At 49.4% G+C, this 12,059-nt stretch overlaps 1 protein-coding gene and 1 long non-coding RNA gene across 7 annotated transcripts in view; one reads left to right on the top strand and one right to left on the bottom strand.

The window, feature by feature from the left end:
• Window positions 1-209: 209 nt before the first annotated feature.
• Window positions 210-8,308, bottom strand: LOC106045174 (uncharacterized). Of its 2 annotated transcripts, none has more exons than XR_010827867.1 (3): window positions 6,611-8,308; window positions 6,274-6,526; window positions 210-631 (listed from the first exon to the last, which is right to left on the bottom strand). It is a non-coding gene; the product is annotated as an uncharacterized lncRNA (long non-coding RNA). The 2 variants fall into 2 exon arrangements; XR_010827868.1 differs by lacking the exon at window positions 210-631 and adding an exon at window positions 5,043-5,792.
• A 931-nt stretch (window positions 8,309-9,239) lies between these two features.
• The window catches only part of LOC106045176 (ubiquitin-associated protein 2), a 128,646-nt gene continuing 125,826 nt past the window's right edge, over window positions 9,240-12,059 (top strand). Inside the window, exon 1 of one of the 5 annotated variants that reach the window (XM_066988562.1) lies at window positions 9,240-9,395. The gene's annotated coding sequence lies outside the window, so the exon portion shown is untranslated. Of the gene's footprint in view, window positions 9,396-9,493; window positions 9,584-9,674; window positions 9,694-10,319; window positions 10,459-12,059 lie in introns of those variants that run through there. The other 4 variants (XM_066988563.1, XM_066988567.1, XM_066988570.1 and 1 more) reach the window with 4 other exon arrangements.

Here is a 12,059-nt window from a genome sequence, read left to right as displayed (position 1 = left end):
GTAAATTCAAGCCAGTTTGTAGGCAAACAGACTTGATTTTTCGACCTTTAACAGTCCAGCCTTTGTGCTTATGTGACTGATTCAAAGAAAATAGTGAAACTTTTTTTGTTTTGTTTTTGTTCCTGACCACCACCCTTCGCCAGTGCCTGGATTTATACCCTAAGGGCAGGTTTTCAACTTGTTCCTGTTTTCCACAGTTTAAAAACCGCTCATGTTCTCTGTACAGCTGAAGTAAAACCATTTGCTTCCATAGGAAATGTATCCAATGGCAGAGTTGGAAATGTTAAGCTCTTCAAAGCCTCTCCTTTCTGTTTTCTTCTGGTACCTCATTTGTTCTGAAGCAAAGCTTTCCTTTCAACCACTATTTTTCTAAGAAGGAAATACTTAGAGGTGCTGGGAGGGAGAAATGTCCTCAAAACCTCTAAGCTTTATGTTGGGGGTTAAGACAACGTGTCTAAAAGCCTCTCATGCATTCTCTCCTTTCTCACACTTACCCTGAGCTGCTCATTTCCATGGAGGTTTGTCACGGACATACTGCAGCTTTAGATGCAAGCTATGAGAGCATGTTCCCAGCAGCACCATCTCTGCTCCCTGTAGTGCTGTAGTAGGCGTTCCTGAGGCTTGGGAATGCCTGAAAAAGAGAGAAAAGGAAGAGCAAAGTCCAAAAGGCGCGTGAATGCTGTCATCTTACTAAGCCTTATACCACCAAAATTGTTTGAGATCTGAGAAGAAAAAAAAAAGTTGCCTGGCCCTGGAAATACACAGGAAATTATTGGTTACACATGTGGTGGGCAGAGGCTAGAAAGCAATGTTAGCTGCACAGCTTGTGGCTCCTGGATTGCCTCCTGTCACAGCCATAGATGCAGATGAGCTGGTTCCAAGCCCTCAGTGTGGAAGTTGGAGATGACCTGCTCGTGAGCTGTGCTCTGTCCCTTGATGGCCACATTTCCGCTGGATGGTATAGAATGGGTCCACTTTTGTTTCTACAGGAAGTAGGAAAGGGAGAGAGAGTGAAGGGCATAAGTTACTTTAAGCTGTAGAGATGTTTCTGGCAATGACTGTTACCAACTCCCCAGCTGCATCTAATCCTCTGTCAAGTAGCTGCAAGCTGACATGCTGGACCAAAAAGGACGAGATGGCTGAGGACCTCAGGAAGCCCCAAAACAGTCCTCTCAGACCTCCTCCTAGGTGTGCGTCCAGCTTAGATCTCAGCAATAAACCACCCAAATCCTTCCCCAGTTGTCACATCACCTAGTTTGCAAGTCCCCTCGTCTTCCAATTCCCTGTGCAGATGGAGCAGTTTGTACCCTTCTGTAGGGCAGGTGGTCTGCATTGAACGGGCTTTTCACTGCCACTGTTTCGTGGCTGTGGTCTTCATCCCCAGCCTGAGCAGTCCAAGTTCCCTCGGTGCTTTCTCACAGAGGCCCTGCTCGACATGCCTGTGAGTGGCCATCACCATTTCTGGCTGTGGATCCAACGTGAGATCCGCTGCATTCCTTGGCCTGGAGACTGCACCGGGGCCATGCAGCTATCGATCGTGCTTTTACAGCACGCTACAAACCCTGCGGCAGCGCACGTTATCCCTCCCTTTCAACACTCAATCTGCTGCCTGCCTCCAGCTCCCAGCCCAGCTGCTGCAGGTCCGCCTGGCTGTCATCACTTTCCTGGTTGGGTGTATTTTGTTTCTGCTCCTTGTGGCTCCGGATGTCAGCTCCTGCCAGCTGGTGGCACCGCTGTCACAGAGCAAGGAAGCAAGAGCAGAATGGCACTTTGGGAATAGTTTCAAACTGGTTGTGTTTAAGTGTTTTTTTCACAGCCATATCTGTACTCATCCTGTCTGCTTCTGCGTGGAGAAGTGGGATAGCCTTTCCCAGTGCAAGGTGCTTTCAAGGTCCGGTAAATGGATTCATAAATGGAGAAATGCCAGGAACGCACTGCTTGAGGTGTTCTTGGGGCACGGGCAGCCCATTCTGTCAGAGGCTGACAATCAGCAAGTTCACAGCGTATTAAAAAACAAGTGCTTTGCCACCCACCTTCCTTGGTCCCCACCCCCAACCTCCTCATCTGGAAGAACAAGTGTCAGGAAGCCTTCAGCAAAGCTCAAGGAAACATGGAGCCAAAGTGGCATGTGGGAGCTGCCGATCAGCTGCTTGAAAGTTACGCCCCGCATGGCAGTAGCTTTCCCTCTTCATTTTGGTGCGCCATGAGCTGGCAGAGGTAAGAGAGAAGCCACGAGACTTTAAGTGTAGAGCTGTGGTCAAAAGGTCAACTTGACAGTTGCCTGGACTGTTTGTGCCAAAGACATAAACAGAGCATGGGTCATGTTCCAGGGATGCTGAAGTCTCAGCAGAAAGATTTGCAGCCACTGTAATCAGTGCCTGATTTTTATTTTTTTTTCCATCAAAAGCTTTACTGTTCCAGGGGTTTCTTCTGTCCACGGACCCACCAGTGTGACTGGTGAGTGCCAATTACAGGCACATCTCCATTTTCTGGAGTAAGGGAGGGCTGAGATCCCACTAGGCACATTAAAAATGGCTGATAAAGACAGATTCTCCATGAGCAATGCAAGATGCCCTGTGGAACATGGTGCAAGGATGGCTGAAAGTCCCTACAGGATCAGGATGTTGTTGATGTGTCAGGGACCTGAACTAGCCTGGCATCTGTGGGACACTACAGCTGAGCTAATCAGCCATTCCAGAATGAACTAGCTCTGCATGTAAACAACCGGTGTCTTTGGTTGATAAACTATGAGTTGCCTGTGACCTAACTTAGAAAAGAAACAGATAAAACAAATTAATTTACACCATTCTGCTAGAGGAACTGGTATAAGCTATAACAGCAAAAGGATTTTTTGTTTGTTTGTAATAACTTTTAACCTCTTAAAAAAACAATTTGTAGCAATTGTATTAGCCCACTTCTAGATGGTTTTAAAAGCACTAGCAGGTGAGTATAAAAGCAAAAGTGTCCCAGGAATACCTGTTCCACTAATTCCTTCTCCACTAGGAAGCACTATGCTAGTGTCGCATTGGGACAGAACGAACAGCCGGTTGTTAACTCACAGACTGACTGGTGGGCAGGAACATCTGCCTGTCAGAAATGGCGTTCTATCAGCAGCCCTACGGTGACTACACCCAAGAGCTCTTTAAGAGCTGGCCAGGGAAATGTCTGGCTTCATGGTGATAATTTTAATCTTGGGAAATTTTAAGAGGCTGGAAGCATGCCACTGTTCGAGCAGGGCACAGAGGGTGACCAGATACCTGCAGAGTACTTTCCTTGATGTCACAGGCAAAATAATGAAAAACTGATAAGGGGCTTGCTTCGTAGAGAATTCAAGGCTAGACATAAAATTAATGCCAGGCAACATGGTTGTGTGGAACATAAGTCTTGTTAAAAAAAGCCTATTTAATTCTCAGAGATCGTTTAGCTGATAAAGGTAACAGTGAGCATGTCACAGAATTAAATTGGGGAGTTTGACAGAACAAGCTCAGCACTCACCATTAGCAGAGCATGCACTGCACGGAATAACATCTGTCAACATCCTTCCCCAAAACGGGTGTTTACAGCAGAGTTCTGCAGGATCAGTATCAGGCTCGGACGTGCTGAAGTCTCCTCAGTAAGTACGAAGTCACTGCAGATGTTTTGTGAAAAATATTGGAGGAAAGGAAAGTAACAAGGGGGATAAGGCAGTTGTACTGAGCAATTCCAGAATCTCACCACATGAAAGTGCATCATCTTGTTCACGCTGCCAAATGACAAGGTAAACCTGGACAAAGGGCTGCAGGCGGCACCTACAGCAGAGGGTCTGACCAGGCACGCACCGGCTCTGGAAGGGAGATCTGGCAGTCCAGCACGAATTCCCAGGATGATGCTGAGACATGACAGAGTAATGCAGCCCATGGATGTTAGGAATTTTAATGGCCTGGGCTATATGAAGGCCAGACAATGATTTCATTACTCTTTCTTCCTTTAATGCCGTGAATCAATGAATGGCATCTATGCTAGGAGGGCTTACATCCACAACTCAAATGGCTACTCTTTCCAGTACAAGCAGTGCTGAAGCCTTGCTTCTGCATGCACTTTAACACAGTCAAATACATCACATCCCATTTCTAGACAGCATCTTTGAAGTTTCACCCCAAGTCTACGTGTACCAGCAATCTCTGGTACACCCAGGGGTAACGCATCTTGACACAACTCCACTTTGCATTCAAGACTTTCAATTGTTCTGCTACAGCCAGAGAGAATTCCTAATTCCCTGCAAACTCAACTCAAGCCTGAGTTTGGTTTCTTCACATGGAGCCTCTTCCTTACACAATCTAAGTACAACTGGATTGCACCGGCTCTCTGAGGCTACCGGAGAGCATTTTGGAGAAAGATAGTGCTGTTGATGCAGGTGTCACAGGTTAAGGCTGTAATAACAGTCTGCAGAGAAGAGCAGTATTTTTGTTAGATCAGGCGATATACCTGGGAAAAAAAGAACAGGCACAAAGGAAATACAAACTTCAGACTAAGTTGTGAAAACCTTCTCTGAACTCCAGCTCAGCTGGACTAATTGTCTGATCAGTCCAAGAGACCGGGGTAGTGTAGTGTAGAAAGTAGAAGTGAGTGTTAGCATGAGGAGGGATGGTCTGCTTGCAGTCCGAGCCCCTGAAGAATAGATGATTTTCACTTACTGTCTGTAATACAGAAGTAGAACAGACTTCTGAATCAGTAACAGGGTGATATTCTTAAGTGTTTTTTTCCCCTCCTTTCCTTTTGGCAAGTAGAATGTCAAAGCACCAAAATGGTGTTTTTCAGCCCGTGGAAAAAGGGGACTTTTTTCAGGACTGCCTATTTTAAGAAATCTGCCATAGGTGACTAAGAAAAGTAAGCCTGAAGTAAGCTTAAGCATACAGTCCGGAGGGATTTGCACCTTCACAAGATTATTCTTTAGTAGCTGGAAAACTGAAAAGGTCGCAAATCCTTAAAATGGCAGACGAAGTGCTGACATAGGCAGAGGGGAGTGAGTTAAATAGCTAAGTAGGTAAGATTTGCCTGCCAGGCCTGGTCAAAACTTTGCAGTGTTTAATGCAGGGTCTCCTCTTCCAACCCTGATGTGCTGAACATTCAGAGCAAGGGTCTCTGACTGCAGCCTCCCAAGGGAATACAATAAAGGAATTCCTTCATTCCTCTCTTCTGGAAGCTTTGGCAGTGATATACTTCATCTTCTCATTTGTATTTACTCCATGCACAGCGGAAAGAAGTCTACAATGATTTTTGTCCCAGTATCCTTGTTTAATTTTCTCTTATTCCAAATGTTCCTAGGCTGGATTCTGTGTGATATTTGGATACATCCTCCAGCTGGCACCACACCATCTGACTAGAGCATCCCAAGAGCTCTCAGCCTTTGTTGTTGCATGCTGCACATCAAACATCCATATTGATTAGCAAAGGATTGCCAAGTCGGGATGAAAGAATGCTAATAATACTGATTAAATCCGCACAGATTATGGAGCTGCAGACATGTTTGTCACAAAGCTTGTGAAACTTTGGAGTTATAATTAATTTCCTCCCCCCAGCAGTAATATAACAAAATATCAACAGTTGCCTCCGGAGAATCAACACTACCTGTGCACTCTTTGGTCTGAATTTCAATTCAGCTCCAAAGGCACCTGTATCTTATTGGGAAAAGATGGGGAATAGGGAGGTCTTGCTGCTTCCAACCTGTAGGAACTGTTGTAGCTCCTGCCATCTCTGTAATAAACAACGAGGTCAGTCCAGGATGCTGGCCACCTAAATCTGTGTACTCTAAGCTAAAAGGGCAGAAGCACAAAAAACACTGATTAATTTTCAGATATTGCTTACGGTAAAATGAGATTTGATGCTCTCTCTACTGAAGTGGAGAGTCAAGGGAGGTCAACAGACAGAGGATGAACAAACAGCAGCAAAGGAAATAAGACCACAGAAAAGAACAAAATCAGGGTACATACACATTGAGATGCCAGGGGCAGAACAAACATTCTGCCCCAGTCACCTTTACCAACCCCACCTGCTCAGCAGAAAGCCAAGCAGGGACCAATTTCCACCAGAATAAGCAAGCCCTGCCTTAATATGGCAGGCCTCAGGACAAAGGAACACCAGAAGGGTACATCTGCTACGCTTCAGGCAAGCAGAGGTGCAGTACAGAACCCAGTGGTAAAAACGCACAGCAGGATAAATTTGAAAGGAACCAATTTCTCTCTTTTCCTGGCTCAGAACCTGAAATTCCCCATCATGGGGAGTCAAACCACCTACCTTCCTTCTCACCTGTGCTGTCACCATGCAGTCGGGGTTGCCATTTCTACCCGGGGGCGCTGCCAGAAGCTGCACCAAGTGCTCTCACATGCCCTGCTCTGCCACCCACTCGCTGCTCTGCATTAGTCTCTGGCATCCTCTTGTTCTCCCTTTTCCTCCTGTATTGCAGCTATCCCTTGGCATGGCACCTTCTGGGATTCCTCTGTGTCAATGGGGTGCCTCCCTGTGTTCAGCCTGGCAAAAGAGCCTAACACTAAAAAAAAATCATAGAATCAGTAATGCTGGAAAAGAACCTCCATGATCATCTGCTCCAACCACCCCCAACCACGACTGTCACCTGTGAGAAAAATCTCAAATAATTTTCTTCAGACAGGATCTTCTGTGGAGCTATTTTATTTGCGATTGCAATGGCAGGCGTCCTGTCAATCAGGAGTGCATTTTAGTAAACAAATCGTAACCTTTTATTCCCTATCACCCAACGCTTGATCACCTCCCCTGTTTCCTCACTGGCTGAGTGCTACAGGTTCACAAGCTACCTGATGCTCCACTATACCATACATTTTTTCTTTTTTTCAACCCTTTAATTTCTCCTTTCTTACATTTTGAGAACTTGTGATCTTTGTTTTACTTTTCTCACACGGCTCGTCCTGTTCTTCTCAACCTTCTACCTCCTTTTGGAACAGTGAGGCCTTCTACTGTACACTTATCTACTTAGCACTTCTTGTTATGACTACACAACTACCTTGGAATACAGAAAAGTAATTCTCTACTGCAAAAACACAACTTTGTTTTGGAGCATCTTCCCTATGAAGAAAGGCTGAGAGACCTGGGTCTGTTCAGCAGGGAGAAAAGAAGACTGAGAGGGGATCTCATCAATGTGAATAAATACCTGAGGTGTGGGAGACAGAGGGATTTGGCCAACCTCTTTTCAGTGGTTTGTGGGGACAGGACAAGGGGTAATGGCCATAAGACGGAGCACAGGAAGTTCCACACCAACATGAGAAATAACTTCTTCACGGTGAGGGTGACGGAGCACTGGGACAGGCTGCCCAGGGAGGTTGTGGAGTCTCCTTCTCTGGAGATATTCAAGGCCCGTCTGGATGCCTACCTGGGCAGCCTGCTCTAAGGAACCTGCTTTGGCGGGGGGTTGGATCGGATGATCTTTCGAGGTCCCTTCCAACCCCTTCAATTCTGTGATTCTGTGATTCTGTTTCTCACACACCCACAAAACCTTGTCCCTAAGCACCACGTCCAGCCTTTCCATAAACAGCCCCAGGGATGGTGACTCCACCACCTCCCTGGACAACCCAATCCAACACCTGACCACTCTTTCTGCGAAGAAATGTCTCCTCATTTCCAACCTGAACCTCCCCTGGTGCTACTTGAGGCCATTCCCTCTGGTCCTATCGCTATTTAGTTGTGAGAAGAGGCCGACCCCCAGCTCCCCACACCTTCCTTTCAAGTTGCTGTAGAGAGCCACAAGCTCTGCCCCGAGCCTCCTCTTCTCCAGACTAAACACCCCCAGCTCCCTCAGCCACTCCTCATTAACATTTGTGCTCCAGGCCCTGCACCAGCTTCACAGCCCTTCTCTGGACACGCTCCAGGCCCTCGGTGTCCTCCTTGTAGTGAGGGGCCCAGAACTGAGCACAGAACTCGAGGTGCGGCCTCACCAGAGCAGAGGACAGGGGGACGATCAGCTCATCCAGCTGGGAACCAGACTGCAGGGGGATGACAGGGTTGTTGTGGCCAAAGTGCAAGACCTGGCACAGCCATGTTGAGCCTCATCCCACTGGCCTCTGCCCATCAATCCGACCTGTCCAGGTCCCTCTGCAGGGGCTTCCTACCCTGCGGCAGATCGACACTTCCCTCCAACTTGGTGTCATCTGCAAACTTTACTGAGGGTGCACTCAATTCCCTTGTCCAAATCATCCATAAACATATTAAAGAGGATGGGCCCCAACATGGACCCCTGGGGAACACCACTCGTGACCGGTTGCCAGCTGGATTTCACTCCATTGTTAACTCCACATAATACAGGTGCAATATAATGTAATATAGGTTAAACTGCATTTAACTGCAAATAATATTGTTCCAGAACTATTTCCTGTTTCTGGACTGTTTGGGCATTGCTCTCAGCAGGCATGACAAGTGACTGTAACAGAGCCCTTTGATTTTCTGATCACGAGGAGAACTTGGGACTCCAAATGGGTCTGTGGTGAAACCTCTGGGAGTGAAATAACTGGAGAAGGACCAGTAGGGCTCTGGAAAACCCTGAGCTTGTGTTGGCTTCAGGAATAGTATCAGGAATAATGCAGCCAGCAGGACCAGGGAGGTGATTGTCCCCCTGTACTCTGCTCTGGTGAGATCGCACCTTGAGTGCTGTGTTCAGCTTTGGGCCCCTCGCTACAAGGAGGACATTGAGGTGCTCGAGCGTGTCCAGAGAAGGACTGTGAAGCTGGTGAAGGGTGTGGAGCACAAGTTCTATGAGGAGTGGCTGAGGGAGCTGGGGGTGTTTAGTCTGGAGGAGGCTTGGGGCAGAGCTTGTGGCTCTCTACAGCAACTTGAAAGGAAGGTGTGGGGAGCTGGGGGTCGGCCTCTTCTCACAGGTAAGTAGTGACAGGACAAGAGGGAACGGCCTCGAGTAGCACCAGGGGAGGTTCAGGTTGGAAATGAGGAGGCATTTCTTCTCAGAAAGAGCAGTCAGGCGTTGGGACGGGTTTCCCAGGGAGGTGGTGGAGTCACCGTCCCTGGGGGCGTTCAAGGAAAGGCTGGATGTGGTGCTTAGGGACAGGGCTCAGTGGGTGACATTGGGCAGGGGAACGGTTGGAGCACGGACCCGTGAGGCGAGCACAGCCCCGCTAACGTACAGCCGTTAACCCTCAGCGACGTCTGCGCACCCCCAACCCCCTCCCCCGCCCCCCCCGTACCGGGAAGGGGCGGGGCCACCCCCTCCCTCCCTCCCTCCCTCCCTCCATGTGGGCGTGGCCACCCCTCCCCTTCCGCCGCGCGGGGTAAACGGCGCCCCGGTCACGTGAGGGGGAAGGGGCCGGCTTCCCTCGCCCTGCTCACGTGGTGCCGGGGGGAGTTAGGCGGAAGGGCCGGCGGATGGGCGCGCGCTGCTGGTGCGTGAGGGCCTTGGGGGGGGGGGGGGGGAGTGAAAAAAACAGAAGGGGAGGGGGGGGGAAAGGCGCGCGCGCGGCGTCACGTGGGGAGGGGGGGGGGGGGGGGGGGGAGCTGCCCGGCGCGCGCGTGGAGGCGAGGAGGGGGCGGTCACGTGACGGCGGTGGGCGCTGCTGCTTTGTGAGGGCAGGTACCGGCCGGGGGGGGGGCAGCGCGCGCCAACCCCCCCCCCCCCTCCTCCAGCTCCCCCCTCCCCTCCCTGTACCCGCCGGGCGGTCCGGCAGCGCTCGGCAGCGTTCGGTAACGCTCGGTAACGTTCGGTAACGTTCGGCAGCGCTCGGGCCCGGCCCGGCGGCTCTCGGCTCTTCGGGGCACAGCGGGGGCGCCGCCTCCCCCCCCCCCTTCCTCACCCCCCCCCCCCCTCCATTTTGTGCCGGGGGCGTCCCGGCGGCCTTGTGCCCGGCCTCGCCGCCCTGCCCCCGTCCCTGCTCCCCCTGCCGGGTGTCCCCGCCGTGCTGGGGGGCGGTGGTGGCACGGCGAGGTGCCCCCGAGCGCCGGGGGGGGGGGGGGGGGGTTGCCTGGGGAGGGAGCCCCCGCTCGGTGGGGGTCCCCTCCAGCTCCTCGCCTGAGGAGAGGGGGACGCCAGGGCAGGGCTTTGCCGTCAGCTGTGCTGCCGTTACGGTAAAAGGCGTTGCAGGGGGACAGCGAGCCCTTCGGGAAGGGGCTGGGGGCAGATCGGGCCTGCCGTGCCCGGTGGCGAGGGGCTCAACTCCGCAACCTGCAATAAATACCGGGGGGGAAAAAAAAAAGAAAAAAGTGCGGCGGCGCTGCTGTAATAAAGCACCTGGGGGCTGCTCGGGGGGGAGCCGGGTGCGGGGCCGGTCCCCCACAGGTGTGTGCGAGGCACGGGGCTCGCGGCGGTGCTGCCGGGAGCAGGAGCTCAGCACCAGTGCTCCCAGTTCGGGCGGGTGATGAGCGCTGGGAGCGAGCCGCCAGAGCAGGGCGATCCCCTCCGGGGCGGCTGGCGAGATGGAGGGGCCGTCCTGGCGTGAGAGCAGCTGGGTGGTGTGTTTTTTTTTTTTTTTTTTTCCCTTCAAGGAGAGAAATCGGAGCTGGATGCGAGGGAAGGGAGGGGGAGGATGTGCAGGCCCGCAGGAGCTGCACTTTCCGCTGAAATGGAGCCCTGCACAGCAAACGGCAGCAGCTCAGCTTTTCTTTTTCCTATTTACCAGGTCCCTTCAGCAGTTCCCGCAGTTGTATCGCGTTCTCCAGAGGAATCTGGGTTTGGATTCTTACCTGGCTGACTCAGTATTTATACCTCAGCCTGATCTCTCTGTGGTGGTTTGACCTAACTTGTTTAAAGAATTTATTTTTAACCTTACCCTAGGTAACTTTGGAGCAAGCTAAGCTAAGTCAGTTTGCAGCATTAATGATGTTTTGGGGCTCCTGGAGTGTTACACAGAGAAACTGGATTAGCTGGTGTAAACTGATTTTGATGTTTAGTCTGGAAAATGGGCGAGCTTTTGTGTTTTTAGCCTCAACAATCTTGGTAACTTCAAGGAGAGAGGGAGGAGTGGGAATTGGAAAAGCTCTGTTCTCCTTTGTTCTAGATGCGCTTCTATCAGTGTACTGATTAAAAAATTGTTTAATAAAAACAAAAGCAGGGAAATTCAAAAATTTAGGCAGCTTTACTTGCATTGTTTTGGCTAGGCTTTGAAAAAGCTCCTGGTGCCATGAGTTACAAAAAGATTTGACCATTCCAGATCGGAGTTAGATTTACTGCTACAACCTAGGGGAAGCTAAGAAAAATACCATCAGCAAAATCTTGCCAGTTACTAGAATCTACTGTTTCTTGTTTTTATTTTTTTAGTTCTCCTTTTTTTATTTGTCCTTTTGGAATTGTAGAAGGTAATTTTTGATGTTTTCTATTCCTTTCATGGACTTTTATGTGATGTTTTCCTTATTAAAGACCGTTTTTGCTCTGTTTTATTTTTGTTGCTGGTGTCCCCCTAGTGATAGTCATCATAGCAGAATTAAATGCTGATTAATAGTGCTTCAGAAATGTAAGTATCATGGCATATTACTATTCTGGTAATAATTAGTATTACTAGTAATACTTACTTACAATTTTGGTACTGTTTAATACCAGTGCTCGGAATAGGTTCTGTGGCAAAGAGTAAGAAAACAAATATGTACCTTTTATTTATCTTTTTATCTTTGATCTTGTTTGATAAAAGCACAGGAGCAGGACTCTGAAGAAGTGTGTCCTGCTTCCAGATTTGCAGCAGCCTCGTATGACCTTGGTAAAAGAGAAGCCCAGTGACTTGTTCCCTTCATTAGATGACAGATGAAAAGAAACTTGGTGTTATATTTGTATGCTTCAAAACTATTGAATAGAAGTTGCTAGAAGAAATACAAGTAATATCTACTTCAGTGTTGTCCTTCTGCTGGAGCTCTTACTTATTTTATTTCTCTGATGCAGGCTGCTCACTGGTAGCCCATTGTGTCCTCTTCGCTTTTCAGGGACCTAGTTTGGGCTTGTACTGTTTTTCATACAGCTTCCCTAAACAGCTTATGCTCTTTAAAGTGCTGGTTCGGATGAAAGGCTGTGAAGAAGCTCCTCTGCAATTACTTAAGGTTCACATTTTCCAAAAACTTGTACAAAA

The sequence above is a fragment of the Anser cygnoides genome, chromosome Z (genome assembly GCF_040182565.1).
Source record: "Anser cygnoides isolate HZ-2024a breed goose chromosome Z, Taihu_goose_T2T_genome, whole genome shotgun sequence".
Lineage (NCBI taxonomy): Eukaryota > Metazoa > Chordata > Aves > Anseriformes > Anatidae > Anser > Anser cygnoides.
This window is presented reverse-complemented; position numbering and strand designations above follow the sequence as displayed.